The following is a 20,102-nucleotide window of genomic DNA, read 5'->3' as shown; positions in this document are numbered from 1 at the left end:
ACAACCTCAATCGCATTGTAGTAATAACAAGTTACAGTGTTGTGTTTGTAAATATAATACGTAGCCTCAAATTAAACATTACTGTTAAGCAAATGGTAACTGCGATAGCAGATAAAGTTTTTTTGCATCGCAGCGATACAGATAGGTCTTGTAGCGACGATGGAATAGGAAAAAGCTAAGAGTGGGTAGGAATCGGGAAGCGGCCGTGGCCCCAATTAAGGTACAACCCAGCATTTGCCTGGTGCGAAAATGGGAAACCACGGAAAACCACCTTCAGGGCTTCCGACAGTGAGGTTTGAACCCATGGAAAATAAGCAATTAATAGACTAAGTTAATTATAACTAATTTTACATTGGTTAAAATATCTGAACTCACATAGATATTAAAGTCAGTTCGTTTAAATGTGTACAAAATGTTACAAATTATAAGCCTAAATGCTATAGCAGTACTTGTAAATAACTATAATTAAGAAATAAGAAATGAATGAAATAATTAAGACGCATGTGTGCAATAAAAATGTACTACTATATGAATTCGCATGCGTTAATTTAACGTGACTAACTGAGTAACGTTGTGACTCTTTATAAATTAAAAGCTTCAACGCCAAAACTTTTTCCAAAACATCACTCAGATTCAGCTACACAAGAACTCCAATACAACCACTTTAAATGTATTTAAATCGAGGGAGGTGGCCGTGCGGTTTGCGTCATGTAGCTGTCAGCTTGCATTCGTAAGATCGTGGGTTCGAACCCCACTGTCGGCATCCCTGAAGATGAATTTCCGTGGTTGCAAATTTTCAGATCAGGCAAATGCGAGGGTTGTACTTAGATTAACGACACGGTAATTTCCTTCCCACTCCTAGGCCTTTGCTCTCCCATCGTCGCCATAATACCTGTCTTTGTCCGTACGGCAAAAAAAATTGCAAAAATTTGAATACTCGCCACGCGGATAGCCACGACAACGTTATCAGTAAAGCGTTAGCTCATTTCCTCTGTAGAAAGATACCCGATCGGTAGGTATGTCGAAGGGCTGTAAAAGGTTTGTTTCTTAAAGTTAAACGGTTTTAATGCTAGCATTACAGACGAGAGCAGGTACTTTTCCTTGCATTTGAACTCCCCTAGGGATAGGTGTTCGGTTCTCTGCACGAACACTTTGCTCCCAGTCAGTCAGTCAGTCAGTCAGTTAGTTCTGCATTTGAAGCGTTTTAAACATGTAGTCTACTTTTACCGTGATAAAATATTATTATGTAATTGCATACATAATATTGTCAAATATTGTTGCGTATGTTGCGATAATAGTTCAGTTTACCTAAACATATGGGGTTTTTTGTTCATAGTACGATAATATATTCAGTTGAGATGTTAGAGAGTGCATCTTGTCTGCGTATTACATCTCTTTTCAACGTGGGTGTATAAAAATGGTGAGAATTGCATTTCAGCTTTGAACTTCCGATCTTTATATAGAACACAGCAATCGGTGGTGTTTTCCTCATTACTCTCAGCAGTACTAACAGTCTACAGCAGCTGGCTTCTATATCCACTGCCTGGATAAAAGACACTCTGAGCTGTACGAATGAAACTCGCCTACAACACGCGCAGGGGTAGCTCAGACCGCCGTTCTATTCTGTAACTTAGTTAGTGTTTCAGATACAGCCACACGATTCAACTCGTCTATTGCACACACAAGGTATTTTCAGTGATTCTACGTGAATTTCAGTCTACTATGGTATTAGATACACTGACATTTTGCATTTTTTTAAAGGACGAATACAATTAATGTTCAGTAGGGATTGAAACTGGACGACTAAGTGAGTTACCTGTCACGAAGCAATCCGTATTATATCCTTGCAGAGAATAAATACGAGTACTAGACACGGAAACTGCATATTGTGTACATGCGAACATTTTAATCCATTCCTCCTACTAAAAATATTCAGTGCTATTTCAGATAGAGAACTAGAAGATGGAAACGATCGTAGCTTTTGTATTCAACAACTTGTTACACAGAACAAGACATGTATTGCCTTAATGCTATCTAGCTTCTGCTGAATGTTCCTCGCATATTTCTTATTTATAACTGGTAAACTACACATTCTCATAACATTAACGGAGGAGGGAATTAAAATACATTGGAGTGTTTCAGATAGTGGTCACTCAGATTCGATCGATCGTAGAATTCATCTGCAATAACTTGAAGATTTTGAATTATCACAGCACCTTTAACATAAACATGTTGTTTTGTTATACCATGGCTTCCGACTGGGAAAGTATTAATACGTGCGTTTCTACACGTATAACGAGCGGAGTCATAAATAATTCCATGAAAATAATTGATGAGAATTAGTTTCTACATTGATGTTACAAAGTGTTTTATGTAAAGTTTTTTTACAAGTTGCTTTACGTCACACCGGCACACGTAGGTCATATGGCGACGATGGGATAGGAAAGAGCTAGGAGTGGGAAGAAAGTGGTCGTGACCTTAATTAAGGTCAACCCCAGCATTTTCCTGGCGTGAAAATGGGAAAACCATGGAAAACCATCTTCAGGGCTGCCGACAGTGGGGTTCGAACCCACTATCGCCCGGATGCAAACTCACAGCTTTATGTATAGTCATGGCTAGTGTTACGTACAACAAGTGAACTAAACGGAGAATGTTCATGTATGTTTGTGTATTACAAAGGTTATGACGAAGTACACGAAACTTCATTTGATAACGAAACTGAAAAGGCTGTTTCGTTCTGATAATACTGCAGAAAGTTTTACGAGCACATCGCTTACGTGTTACTCGCTAAATTCAAGGCGATTCAAGGCAGGGCTAGTGGTAAAGCATTGGAAGGTATTTTACATCTTCAGTTTAATGTCTGTCGGTTTAACCCTCTAAATTCTGGTTCACGGTTTGTCTCACTTCCACGATCCATTCCAAATAAGAAAGCTGTCATCAGTACTCAGAATAACGATGATCCGTTTGCCTTCATTGGTGTATAGCTACCGCACTAAAGCCAATGACTCACCCTGGCCTCAGAACTATAGAATATGCAGACACTTTAAAAAAGTTTAACGCCACTCGCTAAATTTTACAGACGTCACCTTCCTAACTGACTTGTCGAACACTTCTAAATTTGAGAAATACAATTCAGATTCTTCGTTTCAATTGGTCGATTTAGAGGGAGACCGTACCATAGGACCGCTTCATGCATCTACTCTTCCTAAGCCGCATCATATGAACTGTTGTACATTTCTCATGAAGACGCTAATTAATGTTGTCTCATGACAAACCTTTCACGTATGCTAAGTTCACATCTCTTGGTCCATGAACAAAAGAAGTATATACGCGAACGTTGTTTTCAGTACTTTATTTCGGAGACTGGGTTAGATAGTCAACTACACAGTTCAATAAATTAGGGAAACATGTTTTTGAACGTATGCCATCCTCCACAAAACCTCACACACAGGTATACTACCAACTAAACCTTTATTCTTTATCGTTGAAGTACATTATACAAAAGAACATCGACGGATTCGCGTTCATTTTCAGAACACAAACGGAAATGTCCAAATAGGAGCGAGAAGAAAGTGATAATAGTCCTCCAGGTTGAATTTTTATCACAGTTAGAGAGCTTCAGTAAGGTGTATGTCCTCTACGAGCATTTATCACAGCTTGGCACGTACGTGACACGCTCCGTATAAGTCGACGGAGGTCACGTTGCGGTATCAGGTACCATTCTTCAATGAGAGCCTCTTCGATGTCTTGGGGAGTCTGTGGTGGAACAAGACGCCCACGAACACTTCTGTCAAGCCTATCTCACATGCTCGTTGGGATCAAGTTCGGGACTCAATGCTGGCCATTTCATCTATGTCCATGTCCAGTTCTTGCAAGATAGCTCTGGTGATGCGCGCTACATGAGCCCTGGCATTGTAGTGCATGAGTACGAATTAGGAGCCAGCAACGAATGAAACAACCAACACATGCTGTAGCAGTATCTGCTCGATGTACCCCGCAGCGGTAAGATTAGCACGGACGAAGAAAAGATCCGTACGGCCATCAATACTGATGCCACCCCACACCATAACAGAACATTGCCCGAATCGGTCGCCTTCCTATATACAGTACTGCTCACCACGGCGTCTCCGTATACGTTGACGTCCATCACGCTGTGTCAGGGGAAAGATGGACTCGTCTGTGAACAACACAGGTCTCCATTGGTGAAATTGCCAGTTGACGTGGGTGCAGGCCAGGAGAAGGCGCACACCGGGCAAATGCTGGGGATGTACCTTAATTAAGGCCACGGCCGCTTCCTTCCCATTCCTAGGCCTTTCCTCTCCCATAGTCACCAAAAAACCTATCTGTGCCGGTGCGACGTAAATCAAATAGCAAAAAAAAACAGAAGGCGAGCTGCGCGATATTGCTGCGTTAAACGAGGCACTTGAACAGGACTTAACTTGCTTCTCACTCTCTGGTCAGACACCGTGACTCCAGTAACCCTCCTGAGATCTTGTTGCAGTTGTCTGGCAGTTGCTGAACGACGCAACGCACAGATGGTCAGATACTGGTCATCCTCTGGGGTTGACATGCGTCCACGACCTTGTCCAACACTCCTTGTGAACTGGCCTGTCTCAATGTAGCGATTCCACAAGCGTTCAATAACTGACGGAGAAACATTGAGATCCACAGCAACACGACGCAAAGTCCATCCTTCGTGGATCAAAGTGGCGGCCCTTGCGACTTGAACTTCGTTAAGATGTCTCATGGAATATGCTGGTTTACGTACAACGTGCTCAAATGACCGCAGTAGTCTGTGTACCTCACAACGACACACGAATGCACCGCTATTCACTTTGTTTTGAGGGGTCACCCGACAGTTTAATGCATGGCTACGCCTACAAATGGAGTAAAACTTCGATTTGACATACCCTGAGTAGCTAATCTCTCAAGGTATGCTTTATGACCATTTGAGCGCCATCTACCAAATTAACGTTCACATACCAGACGTTAAAACATGTTCCCTTAATTTTCTTGAACTGTGTGTTTGATATTGCTACTCATCCTGCTGTAAAGCCCATTATTCTTATGGATGAAGAGGTCAAGGTGAAATTCCGAAATTACCATCGGCAGGGTCTCGTTCCGTTTTAAGCTTACCCAGATTTCGAATATTTCATCCTCCCTATCGAATGATGCCAGCCAGATTCTTCACAGACGTATAATGAGTGCATTCAGAGGCATATACCTTTTTTGTTGCCTATAATGTTGCATTTTTGTACGATACCTGACTGTCCTTTTGTAGGCCGAACAGTGGTGCATGGTTGAATGATTTTGAGGAATAGCTCGCTGCGTTCATTCACTCATAGCATCTCTAGTTTCTACTGAAATGACATTAGGCGATGTGATTGGTCACGATGAAGCAGATCGAAGTCATAGCAGCAAACAACCTATCGCACCCACAGAGATCAAAGTTAGAGATAATGGTCATTTCACAGGTTGTCACCGCGGATCTGCTCATCAGCCATGCGTGGCAAAATTTATTCCTTTTCAAAATGTTTCTGGATATGACTCACACTTTACCGTTTGCCCGTCTAGAAAGCAGTCAGTTGTGTGTGTTGACACAGATCCATGAACGATTTATTATTTTGCACAATGTGTAGACGATATTGACATCACCGGGCGAGTTAGCCGTGCGGCTAGGGGCACGCAGCTGTGAGCTTGCATCCCGGAGATAGTGGGTTCGAACATCACTGTCGGCAGCCCTGAAGATGGTTTTCCGTTCTTTCCCATTTTCACACCAGGAAAATGATGGGGCTGAACCACAATTAAGGCCATGACCGCTTTCTTCCCATCGTCACCATAAGACCTGTCTGTGTCAGTGAGACGTAAAGCAAATGGCAAAAAAAGAAAAGATATTGCTATTTGCTTTACGTCGCACCGACACAGACAGGTCTTATGGCGACGATGGGACAGGAAAGGCCTAGGAATGGGAAGGAAGCGGCCGTGGCCTTAATTAAGGTACAGCCCCAGCATTTGATTGGTGTGAAAATGGGAAACCACGGAAAACCATCTTCAGGGCTGCCGACAGTGGGGCTCGAACCCACTATTTCCCGGATGCGTGCTAACAGCTGGGCGCTCCTGAAAAGATATTGCATCCGCCTTCTAGACTCTTACAAATAAACGAGTTTTCTCTAGACAGGCTCGAAAACGGTCTTTATAGCGATAATTTGAGATACATCTGCCATTATTTCCCACATCCTAAAGATTTGAACTCTGTATTTGGAAGGGAGTATTTCCTTATGAATACGTTAGTAGCTGGGAAACATTAGAAGACCAATTACCTCCTCAGTCTGTATTTACGAATGCCTTACATGAAAGTAGTACTCCATCGCTAAGTGAAAATCAAATGTCACTCATACGAATGTTATCTCAGACGATGAGTGCACGCATGAATACATGAATTTAGGCAACGGCTCCCAATTGGAACTGTTTTGTAGGCTATTATTTTATCACAAGAGATAAAGTCATACAAAACGCTCTTTAATTAATTATTACTCAATAATTTCTCCCAAAACTCATTATCATGTATTCATTTTCTAATAACTTACACGTGAAGACAAATAGACTATACCCACTGATCACTACTTTCTCTGCTTAATATAGCTGTCCCCTCTCCAAATTGGAGGAACATGTTTGTGTTTACCAAGCCACAATCGAATCTTGTGACCTGAAAACAGTCAGAAGTCGAGCATTGGAGATAACGGACATGAAAGCAAACCTGCTTTAAGTTATGCACAGAAAATGTTCTTAAATATACTAAGGTTCAACAATGAACTTCATAACTCACCAAATTTGTCATACTTCCTCATATTCCTCATATTACCCATTCACAATCATTGAAACGTTAACCGAATGTAAACAATATTGTACGTATGTACATATGTTAAAAATTGATTTGAGAGAATGTGACGATATTCATATAGAATGAAGCATGTTATCGTTTTAATAATAGTTTCATTTTTGCATAAATATTGTTCTAAGTGTTATATTTCATGTTTCGACAGGCTAGAGGAACTTATAAATTATATTAACAGAGTCGACATTGAAAATGAATGGCTTCCTTCTTTAACAAAGGAAAAAGCTGCTTGAGTGTTGAAATTTGGTTTAACGGGAGTTCTTTAACATACTGGAAGCATTATCGTATTTGAAAATCCTCAAATGCCACAGACTTCAGCCAGAAATATCTTATAACAGAAGGATAATAACTGACTGACTGCGGCATTAAAGTAGAACCGTAGCCGCCTTCATGTGAAGAAAATATGCAGAAATACTGATCATTGATTCTCGAAATAATAGACCACTTTCCATTCGATATTCGATATATCGTATTGAAATTATATTACATAAGATATCGAGTTTCTCGGAGAGCTCCGACCGTTTTGAACAGGCATATGTTGAAGTGTGTTTATAGATGTACTATTGTCAATCATGAGATACATAGGGCGAGCTACTGTCACACACTCCTAGAACTACTGATCATAATTGCATAATGATCTGGTTATCAATATCAGTAACACTCATCACAACTAAAATAAATAAATATCATATCATCGGCAAAGAACACCGGAAGCCGGCAATCCTAAGGAAATTCATATCATTGCTGTACCTAGTCCGAATACCTACAATTTATTTGATGGCTGATTGGTCGGCTGTTACAACAGCAGGCTTCGATAAGTCTGTGCCTTTCTCTTCTAGTAGGACAATAATATTCCACAATATTACTTACTATGATGGATCTTCGACTTAACGATTGTTCACCATTTTTACCGTTAGAAATTTGTCTTGGATTGCAGTTTTTGCTCAATGTTTCTTTCTTCATGGTGAGAATTTCACCTATGCACCTATTCTGTTACAATCCATTGGTCACGATCAACATCCTGGATAAAACGTAAGGCTTCTTAACCTTGTGTTGCTGAACTGCTCATAACTATCACAACCCCAAGAGTGAGACATGTTGCCTGTAGAGTGTAAGGATGAATATACTGTGAGCCTTCTGCTCAAAACCTATTGTGCAAAGTGAGACATGTGTTCATCTCTCTTACCATAACAACTAGAAGATACTTTAGACTCCTGAATGAGCTATTTTATTGTAATCTAATTTTTCATCTTACATAGGCCAATAGCCATTTATCTAGGCTCCCAAGTAAAGAGGTCATTATACAATTAGTATTAATCCGAATCTGCATTAAATTCCTACTTCTCCGTGAAGGTTTATGTGATGATGAGGGTTTTTTAAGCATCAGTTAGCCTTTATTAAAGCGCAAATTGAAAAAACTGACGTATATACAATTAAACTTTCGAGGTCAGTATTCTGCTTACTGTAGTTCATGAAATAATTCGGTCAATTATTTCCCACTAATAACTCGTCCGACTCGTCGCAGTTTCGTACGAGAGGAAATTTTGCATTCAACACTAAAAGTATACTTATACAACGGCCAAATATATTTCATTGTAGACAAAATTCTCCGTTATTCCTTCTGTCGTCAGCACCTCGAGAGACACATTCTCCACTTTGGTCAATTCCAACAGCATGAACTGTCTATCAAAAATACGATGGAATAACAAGTATTGCAAGAAACGAACCTCCTCCTGTATTTGAATGAACACCTTTTTAATTGAATATCACATTTAGATTCGGTAACAGTATGACAGACAATGAATCATAGCATAATTGAATGCTGTAAGGAATTATTAATCTTTTTGGATAATGAACAGCTACTGTATTGACTTTTGGACTTATGCTGTGTCAATAAAATAAGGCGAAATTTTTTATGTTTCGCAGAGAACTGTCCTCTGCGTCCTCAGAAGAAATCTCGACTGTCCACGAAAAAGGCTTCTATAAGTACGGGCCGTGAAAGCATCAATGGCAACAGCTTCTGTATTATCCAACATTGAGCGTACTGAATTTTTAACTTGAAACTCTGCTTTGCATTTGGAAAATAACAAGACGGTAACTTCGCGAACTACTCGAACGTCTGTTACATTAGACACCCCTAGAGCTCTTATACCAATTTATTTGAATAGTCATGGTTTGCATGATAAGTATATGCAATAAAATCTTGTAAGGTACTCTTTTTCCCCTAATGGTTTAACGTCGCACTAACACATTGAAGGTTTCCTTTCACGCAAGGGTGGAAAGGACTGGGAAGAAGGCGGCCTTGGCCTTAATTAAGGTACAGCACCAGCATTTGCCTTGTGTGAAAATGGGAAACCATGGACCACAATCTTCACGGCTGCTGACGTTGGGATTCGAACCCACCATCTCCCGATTGAAAGTTTAAAACTACGCGAATATAATCATGCGGCCAAGTCCCTCGGGGTGTATGTTGCTTAGTAACGCACTTAAATCATGACTGATGTTCATTTTACCTTTATTTATCGATAATTCCAATTTCCCGCACCTGCAATTAGAAAAGCGGCATAAGCGCCGAGTTCTCAAGCTGTAGCCTCGTCACATTTCGGAAAATCGCACTAACGCAACGAAGCTGTATGAGGGCTATCTAGCAGGGGACAGATGTAGTGACATTAGACGAAGCATACGTGTACCTTAGTGACTGTAACAAACCCCGCTCGATTTACTACCACCCTAGAGACAAAATTAATATATCAAACATTATACAAAGTGTTAAAGAAATATCGTGGATCACAGAGGTGGAAGCAGTTGCTGGGGTGTATGGGCACACAACGAAGTAAGTAGAGCACAAGTAAACAAAATAAATTTTGAAATTTTATTTTTTTATTTTGTTCTTGATTAAAATATGATAAATCGAAGATCTGAATAAACTATAAAAATATTATAATGAGCTCTTCAGCTCCAACAACAATGACTTAAAGTAAAAAAAGAAAGTCGGGTACAACATGGGAGAATTACAAATACTAATTTCCACAGAAAAGGGCTGAATTGCTCTTGGCAGGTACACAATTTACAAGAGCATTATTTGTTCATATCCTTCACAATACAAGGGAGTCTGGGCTCCAACTATATCATAGTCCAGCCTCACAGAGGCATCAGCTTTTTGATAGCACACTTACAACCCGTAGGTTCTTAATTAAAGTATTCACACATCGTTGCCCTGATGTGGGCGCATTTATCGCTCAACAGTTCGTCACACACCGGTCCATACTCGGCTTTTTGTTTTCACTTTTAGATCCTGGCTATACTTGTATTCTCCATGAAGAAATTCAACGGATTTGTCTAAACTCCACTCCGTTTCCAGAAACATGACAAATAGAACAACATTTAACAGTCTTCACGATTTTTAGGTATTTCCTCCAGCCAACCAATAGAGTATTAAATACGGTTGGACCCACACTTACAACTAAATTCTTCCAAGTTTGAAGCTATGCACATTTTTAAACACAGATTTCCTTATTTTTTTATATTCTTTACATATTGAAGCTATGTACATTTTAAGCATAGATTTCCAATGCATTTGTTGATTGTATTTTATCTCAAGTTTTTTATGTATCACAGTCTTTCCTATATGTCGTTTTTCCTTATGTTATTTTAGCTGATGCTGACCTCTAGGCTAGGTTAAAACATCTTCTATGTAGCTTTTTAGACAAACCATTTATCAGATGGCAAACATGTATTGAAGAGGTGGACTTTATACAATTAAATTCTTTTAGAGTTTTGTCTTAGTTACTGAGTCAAGTTTCATTTCATTATCTAATTAACTATGTCAAATACTGTAGATATTACATTTCTTGCAATTAATAAGATAATTAAAAGTAGGTCTTGACGGCCACGAGCTAAGAATTTATAAAGGTTACTACCAGATGGTGAAATTTTAAAATTAAATCATAATCAAGTGTGCAATTGAGTTTACCAGTGATTAAAATATTTAATTAATAATTGAATTATTGTTTAATTTAGGACTCTTTTATTTCATGAGGAATTGTTTGTGTCATTATAAGAACAACGTTCAATCAGTATTCAGGTATAAATTAACAGAATATGAAGGAATTCAAATAATATTGACAAATATCAAGTCAAAATCGTTTCTTTCAATTGTCAAAACAGTTAATTTTTAATTTCAAACAATGTTATTATTTCATTGTGAATTAGTCAAATATATTAAAATTACAGAATTTCTAAATATTAGGAAGTTTCGTACTTAAATTGTCGAAAATATCATTGTGAGCATCCCTTTTTTAATTTATTGCTTTTAACGTATCCAGTTCCATTTTCTTAATTTTTTGCTTTCAATTTAAAAAATTCGTTAAAATAGACGAGCCTATTTAATTTTGTCTGTAGTTTAGCCGTAGTTAGGACCCTCTTGAACCCATGAACTGACGTGTGAACATACTGCGCCCTGAGGTGAAGAGAAAGTTCCATGGATGAGTGCTGAGTTAACATTTGCAAGACTCCACACATGCTGTAAGTATTAAAAGTGTGCAGTACACCAAGGTAAAGCATCCAACCACACCTCTCATTCGACCCGTCTCTTCTTACAGACAATGGAATTATAAACTGGAATGTGTGCAAATCCTTCTACTGACATTCTGATGAAGGCACCCAATGGGTCATCCATAGAAGTCTGTGCATTTGGACTCTAAAACAGTGCCTTAGGAAATAAACGTCCACTCACTATCAATGGCCTCTGGAAAGCCTGTCTGGAGGAATAGGATAAAATAGACATGCTATCTGTACAAAAACGTCTGTTTCAATGGAAATCACGTTGTCGGGCTATAGCTAGAAAAGCTGGCTTTATAGTTGAGCATGACCATTGGTGGAGATATGGCTTTTCATAAGCTAAAAACCATTCAAACATATCGTCCCCAGAGATTCCGAACGACCTTCTGTAGTGTGTACATTGCAGCAATATATTGAGGACTTTGAATTATGAAACATCTGATGTTATTCTGTTTAATTGTCGTATGACAAATTATGAATCTGTTCGAAGAAACACCTGCTTTAAATTTGCGATAACTTATTAAAACAGTAAACAAATTTTCAATTTGGTCTTTACAGATATTTTATTTCCTGATAATGTACAGGTTATTGTCATGGGTTCTTATAATTATTGCCCTATTCTAACATCTCGTATCATAGAAATCGTCATATAAACTTCAAGTATGTCTATCTCGTAAACTGCTAAATTATATTTTGCACTGCGGTGCGTTGGGTTAAACTGATGAAGAACTCAACAAGGAATATGTCCTTAAAATGGTGCCCATTAAAATTACGACCACTCTGAAAATAAAGACAACAAACACACTAGGTGTCGGATCACAACGTTCCCTGTGTAGCTCCACACCTGAGGTTTTTCTAGAACACCCAAACTCAGGATGTCTTGAACAGTTAGCATTGTAAGCATATTCCAGTTAATAACGCACGAGACACACTAGTACTACTCTGCAATTAGATTTACCAACGTAGTGATGGATGAGAATTGATTTGCTACCAACGCATGCCAAAGATATTTATTTGTTCACCTGGGGAAATCAGTTCTCGCAGTTCGCACTCAGATTGAGTTATCTTCCATCTGTCAAATCGCCCGACGGGTTATCCGTGTTGCAAGGCAATGGTAGAGATATGCTGGAAATTATTTTGCATTTACTCCTTCTGTGTTACAAATATGTAAGTCCAAGTCTTCTTTACGAAAAGATCTGGCCTTTAAAATAAATATCACTACCACCACCATCACCTCGTAGGAATGTAAATATCATTTTACTTTTGGTCAATGTCAATATGGAATAAAAACTATTTGCACAGTCAAACTGATTTGGGGATGAAGAAAAGCCGTGCATCCTCCTTTTGAAATTCTCTAACGCAGTAGTTTTCAAACATTTTACCTTGAGTACTACTTAACAGTACAATGAGATCAGAAGTACCACGTAAGAGTGAGAAATTCACTTTACACTGAAATCAAAGCAGTTAAATTTGTTTCAGTTACTTTTCTCCTTTCCAGCTTGCTGTTGTACTGATTTGTAATTAATATTTGAAAATTGGCGTATTAAAAAATTAAAATTATTACCAAATATATAAATGATATTTTAATAAGTTTAATAGTTTAATAAGTCAGCAATATTAATGTTTTAAAAGTATTTGAACAATGGAAAATGCAACATATGAGAGAATGAAAACAATTCTTTCACATGGAAACATAATATTAACATGTTTAAGTTCACTCCTTTCTCTGTTCTGGTTGAAAATATTGTAATGTTGGGGTCTTTCAGAACTAATGAGAAGGGCGAGCCTGCTTTGTTGATATAAGGCTTCTAATATTTGGCCTAGTTGCTGAATGTCTCCATCTCCAGGCTCGACATAAAGTCTATTTCTGTTCTTACTCTATTCTTCACATACACTAGGGATGAGGGGCCAATTTCACAAAGGCACTACATCACTTTCTTTGGCATATTTATCACCCAAGATACATTTCACAATATTCCTGCATGTTGGCAAAATATGTAAGTCGTTCATCGTTGTTTTGAGGCTTACCGGTGTGTGTGAAGTTATCAAACTGACTTTATATGTTATTTCAAAACATTTCTCATTTTGCGCAGAAAGTATAGTAATTATTCCCGTGGAACTTTTCGGTTTCGTCTCCATTCATCTGTTAAGAAGGAAGCCGTACTTTTCAGTGTTGACTCATTTATTGTAATTTTGAATCTTTTTAGTCTGTCGGAAACACTAATTATAACACATAACATTATAACATACCTGCAAAAACACGCACTATCAAACAAAGAATAGCATGTTTCTTTCTACAAGAACATACTCAGATTGTTGTTGTCAGAGGCAAAAGAAACCTCACTGGTTTTTCAGTTAATGCTAGGTACTCATTTTGTCTTTGGATCGGGAGAATTCGTTTTGGAGATAGGTGCTGATAACGCTGTTTCACACGAGCACGCGGCATCTCCGTGTCCTTCATAGTGATCACACAACATCTGTCGCTGTTCACGCCCCTGCTATATCCTACCAGGCCTGTTAAAACACTAATGCACTCTGGTGGTCGTTGTACCTATCACAGGGATTTGCAACTCCAATCATGTATGAGGGCGAATCAAAAAGTAAATTAGGCTAGCACTCCGCGAGAGCACGCTGTCTGCCTTGACCGTGGCCAATACGGAGCAAGCTACAGTAACTGCTGACACGTCCGGTAGGACGGTTGGTGTGGTATCCCGTCGTGCTGTGTGTGCAGAGCGGGCTAGGCTCAGCGGCGTGTCAACTGGATGTTCACTCCAAATTGGGAGTGCGTGCAACGATCAGCTTTCTATGGGTTAAACAGTTCAATTGCACGGACATTTTCCGTGACATCACTGCTCAATGTGGTGAGCGTTCAATTTCTTGCCCAGGTATTGCAAAGTGGTGTAAGAGATTTGACGCCAGACGCACTGATCTCACGGATGAATGTCGCGAAAGCAGGCCCGGAACATCCAGTTCCGTTGCAAATATTAACCATGCGAATGGGATCATTAGGGAGAATTGGCGCATAACGCTGCAGGAAATTGCCAGCATGCTGTACATTTCGTATGGCAGTGCGTTCTCCACTGTTTACCAGCACCTTGGATTTCGTAAACTGTGTCAAGGATTGGTCCCACGACTGCTCACCGATGTTCACAAGGGACAACGTTTCCAAGCTTCACTGACATTTTTGCAATGGTATTCTGTGGAGGGCAACGAGTTTCTGCGGTGATGACACGTCATGAAACTTCACCCCCGAAACAAAGAGAAGATCAATGGAATGAATGCACACCACATCACCACCACGAATGAAGTCCAAGGTCCAACATTCAGCAGGAAAGGTAATGGCGACAGTGTTCTTTGACATGGTGGGCGTGGTGCACGTGGAATTTATGCCGAAAGGCACGACAATCAACTCGGTTTAGTATTGTTAAACGTTGAACCAGTTGCGTAAGGCAATTGTAAAGGAAAGCGGCGAGGAAAATTGAGCGCCGGTGTGATTTTTATTGCACGATAATGCAACACCTCACACGGCCCACCAAATATCCGAACTGCTGCAGCGATTCAAGTGGGAGGTATGGCAACATCCTCCATACGGTCCACACTTAGCACCGTGCGATTCTCATACGTTCGGTAAGCTCAAAAAGGAGGTCGGTAGACGACGATTATGAAACGATGAGGAGGTGAAAGAACCTGTCTCCAGGTGGTTAAATAGCGCTGGAGGTGATTTCAACGCATCCGGAATCGGAAAGTTGGTTGAGCGCTCCGAGAAATGTTCACAATCTCTTGGAAACTATGTGGAAAAGTGAACTTTCATTGTATGTTGTCATAGCCGTGTTGCCTAAGTGTAGGTGGTTTTATAAATGGCCATAACTCGAAAGTGTAACTTACTTTTTGATTCTCCCTCGTGCATACCCGCCGATATTGTGTACGTGTACGAAGTTACATCGACATCCGACCATTTCTGCTGAGTGATTCAAATCTTTTGTCAGGCAGTGCACTTCAAATTAAGATCGTATTTTTCAAAGACAATGGGAGCAAGGGATGGACTTCATCATTATGAGGAACGTTCACATGTTTCATAATATAAGCTTGCACAGAGAGTAATATGCTTCATATTTCTTAATTTTTAGACGATTAATCAATGTATAACTTTCTTTTCAATTCTTCTGATAAATACATAAGTATATTCCTGTCTTTTTAGGAGGAGTTTTGTTTCCATCCTCATTGTATTACTACAGTTAAGTCAGACTTAAGGAGGATATGCAACAACAGCTGCGTGTGAACAAAATACAGGGTCATTACAAATTATTTGAGCGATTCCAAAGCTCTACAATAACTTTATTTTTTGACATATTTTTACAAGGCTTTGCACACACATAGAAAAACTCAAAAGTTTTTTTGGACATTTACAAATGTTCTATATATGTCCCTTTAGTGATTCAGTAGACATCAATCCTATAATCAAGTTCGTACCACACTCGGCGCAGCATGCCCCTATCAATGGATTCGAAAGCACAGTTGATGCGAGCTCGCAGTTCTGGCAGGTTTGTTGGAGGAGGAGGTGTAAACACTGAGTCTTTCACGTAACCCACACAAAGAAATCGCATGGGGTTAGGTCAGGAGAGCCTGGAGGCCATAATATGGATTGCTGATCATCAGCTCCACCACTACCGATCCATCGGTTTGGCAATCTCCTGTTTAAGAATTGACGAACATCACCATGGAAGTGGGGTGGAGCAGCATGTTGTTTGAATGTGAAGTTCGCGCTGTCCTCCAGTTGCGGCATGAGCCAATTTTCCAGCATGTCCAGATACATTGTCCTGTAGAGGATTTTTCGCAGAAGAGAAAGGCGCCGTCCAGTTGAAACCGTGAGACTTCACAAAACACATTAACATTCGGTGAATTTCGAGTGTGCTGCACGATAGCGTGAGGATTCTCTAACCCTCACATTCGCACATCGTGTCTGTTCACTCCACCATTAACAAAAAGTGTTGCTTCCTCACGGAAGACATGTTTCGTACTAAACTCATCGTCTTTCATACACTGTTACAACCTCGCCGACAATTCAAAGTGTTTAACTTTGTCATCGGGAATCGGGGCTTGTAGCAATTGTAAACGGTAAGGCTTCTGCTTTAGTCGTGTCCGTAAGATTTTCCAAATATTCGGCTGTGGTATGTTCAGCTCTGTGATTTGCCCTCTCCGTCGACTTCTGTGGGCTACGCGAGTAACTTTCCCGCACGCGATCAACTGTTTATTCAATCTCTGCAGGCCGACCTGTTGATTTCCTCTTACAGAGGCATCTTGAAGCTTTAAGCTGCATATACCATCGCCGAATGGAGTTAGCAGTTGGTGGATCTTCGTGGTACTTCGTCCTGAAGTGTCGTTGCACCGTTATGACAGACTGATGTGAGTGCATTTGAAGCACAACAAACGTTTTCTCTGCTCCTGTCGCCATCTTGTCTCACTGTGCACTGCTCACTGCTGCTGCACTCTCGTGGCAGAAATTTGCAGTGCGATTTCAGCAGACCAATACCGTTTGAGTTTCACTATGTGACTTTTGATTTTCGTGACCATATGTCAATTCATGGAGCTACAGTGAATTTATGAAATCGCTTCGATCATTTGTAATAACCCTGTATAATCACACAAAAAGAAGTAGAAAGGAAGGAAATGCAAAGACGCCGAATGCATCGTTAAACGTAAGCAGAGTTGGTGCCATAGTTTGCTGGTCATGTCATCGATATTACATCGCAATGTCGATGGTACAATGAGCAGCCAAGAATAATTTCTTTAGAATATGCGATGGTTTTAATAGTCAGCCTGGTGTTATTTTATGAAATACGGGAGATTCGAACTCATGAATTAAATCACAACTGGAGATAGGTTATGGCTTAAATATTTAGAAGAATTTGGTACTTTCCGTACATTACGGAAGAGTTGGCAACCCTGGGTTCGAATTAGGCTGAGTGTGGTGTTATTTGTAGTTGCTCAAATGCGACAGACTCAGTCCTTAGATATACCAGCACGTGAAAGAAGTATGTAAAAGTAGTTTGTGGGACGTAAAAGTCATAACATTTTTAAAATATTTTTTTTGCTAGTTGCTTTACGTCGCACCGACACAGATATGTCTTACGGCGACGATGGGACAGGAAAGGGCTAGGAGTGGGAAGGAAGCGTCCGTGGCCTTAATTAAGGTACAGCCCCAGAATTTGCTTGGTGTGAAAGTGGGAAACCACGGAAAACCATCTTCAGGGCTGCCGAGAGTGGGGTTCGAACCCACTATCTCCCGAATACCGGATACTGGCCGCACTTAAGCGACTGCAGCTATCGAGATCGGTTTTTTTTTAATTCCTCCCTCCGAAAACCAGGATCTCTATTATTGCGTTTTTCGCCACAATGAATCAGACAAGTCTTATGCCGACGGCGGGATATGGCAGGGCTTGAAATGGGAGGGAAGTAACGGTGACATTAATGAAGATACAGCCCCAGCATTTGCTTGTTGAGGAAATGGAAAACCTCAGGAAACCATATTTAGGGTTGCCGACAGTGGTGTTCGAACCCACCATCTCTCGAATTCAAAGTCACAGTTATGTGACTAGAATTGCACAGAAACTTTATCGATAACACCGAGATTGTAGTTGACACTGAATCCAGGATCCCTTTCTTTAATCACATGCCAATTCAAACACCAGAATCACACAGATTTCACACATTCTGTGCTCGCGAGGCTGTTGATCACAATTACCCAAGTCTGTGACATAAAGCAATGCCACCTCTTTCTTATTGCGAAACGAACAGTACCTTTTTTTCTTATGATGCACGATTAGGGTCATAAATTAATACTCAACACTGACGCGTGATGTTATTTTATTGTATACTTCTTAGGGCGCTATCTCAGTGTCGAGTGATACCGTAGCGTATCAAATGGCATTCTCTTCCGTTAAATTCCTAGGCTGCAATTTGAGTACGAAGCGATACCATCGTGTGTCCAGCGGTGTTTTACAGTATTTATTGCACGAGCTCGAGAAAAATCTTAACGACTGTCTATCTGTTTAAAGCATGCAACTGTAGTAGTTTTGCGTGGCTGTGGGCATTAAGATCATAGCCTCGGTACCTTAAAATGTACATGTAATCTGAACTACAAGGCCGTGTTTTTCATGTAAAATCTCCCACATACAGCAGATTCGCAGGGATTTCACCGCAGCTGCCTTTCTGTCCAATGTCTGGTCTACCTGGGAATAAAGCCTATGTTGGGGAAATCTTCATGGTAGTTATGTGCCTTCAAACTCAGCCATGTGGCCTAAGGATACCGTGTTAGCACCTTATCAGAGTCCCTGGGTTCAATTCATGCGTTGTGCAAGGATTTTAATCCTGAACTTAGTGCAGCAGTTGGATTCTTTCAGCGTTGTGAGAACAGCTGAGAACAGCTGAGGAACGTTCTGATTTGGAAGAAAAATCCAGTAATACGACTGAGTTTGTCGTCACCCTGACCTCATGATACTTCAATATCTGTTAGCCATCTGGCTGAACATCCACTGTCATGACTGGCTAAGGCTCGCAATGAGCAGTAACGTGTCACAGGGACAAATCATGGTTTCTGTATTAACGGACGAAGATATTCGGGAAGCAGGGAATGCAGGGCTATGTATTGTACCGTACCCAGGAGTAAATACCCTCTAGGACGATGCCTCCATGCCTGTATGAACATCCGACTAACTCAGGGTAGGGCAGAGTGTGGGTAGGTTGTCGGTTGGGTCAGGATAAAAAGTCGATGTTCTACTCTAAAATATCAATCAGTGACAGGAAATGGAGGTATAACACGAATGAGAAACAATCATAGGGGGTAAGATGGATTTATTGATAAATATCCCCGATCATATTACGAGAAAACAATTAAATCAAGAAAAAATAAACTGTCAAAATGAACTCAAAAAAATGTAGAAAATAAATGGAAATCAAAACGTTACTTGAACGATAAGACAAAATTTGAAATAAAAAATCAATTTCAACAAAGAACATAATATACATCAAACTGAGCTGCTTCTTATAGTCCATTGTTTATATTGTTTGGTAACAAGTGTACGCAAACACTGACATGTGGTATTTCCGTATGGAGTTACACACTATCGCATCACAACGATACGGTTTCCAAATTTAAGTTAAATCCGAGAGTCGTCGAAATACTACCGTTAAATAAAAGTTACATTATGAAGAAAAGTTATGACGAAAAGGAAAATAATTAAGACGCAATGGAACGCTATGTAAGTTACGCAAAATACTAGGGGCATATCCTACACTATATTTACAACAATTCAAATAATCAAACTAAACACATGTATACATCGGATATCGAGTAAAATCTTTAATGCTACACAGATTCTAATGTGAAACCCGGTTCACTGCAAAAGATCTAGGCAGAACTAGATAAACCATCAATATTTCAGCACTCGGGCTGTTCCCTTTTAAATCACCGAGACAAGGTATACAATCACAAATAACAATGTAAAATATCAACCTGTAAGGGAGAGACATATAAATAACCCTTGATATCATGAAGAAAGCAATGGGCAACATTGCCTCCTTCTGCTGCACTTGAGCGCTCAACAGCGCGGTCATCCGTCATATACTTCCGGGTAGATTACGAGCTGAA

This window comes from Anabrus simplex, chromosome 2, assembly GCF_040414725.1.
Source record: "Anabrus simplex isolate iqAnaSimp1 chromosome 2, ASM4041472v1, whole genome shotgun sequence".
In the NCBI taxonomy this organism is placed as follows: Eukaryota; Metazoa; Arthropoda; class Insecta; order Orthoptera; family Tettigoniidae; genus Anabrus; species Anabrus simplex.
Note: the sequence above shows the minus strand (reverse complement) of the source record.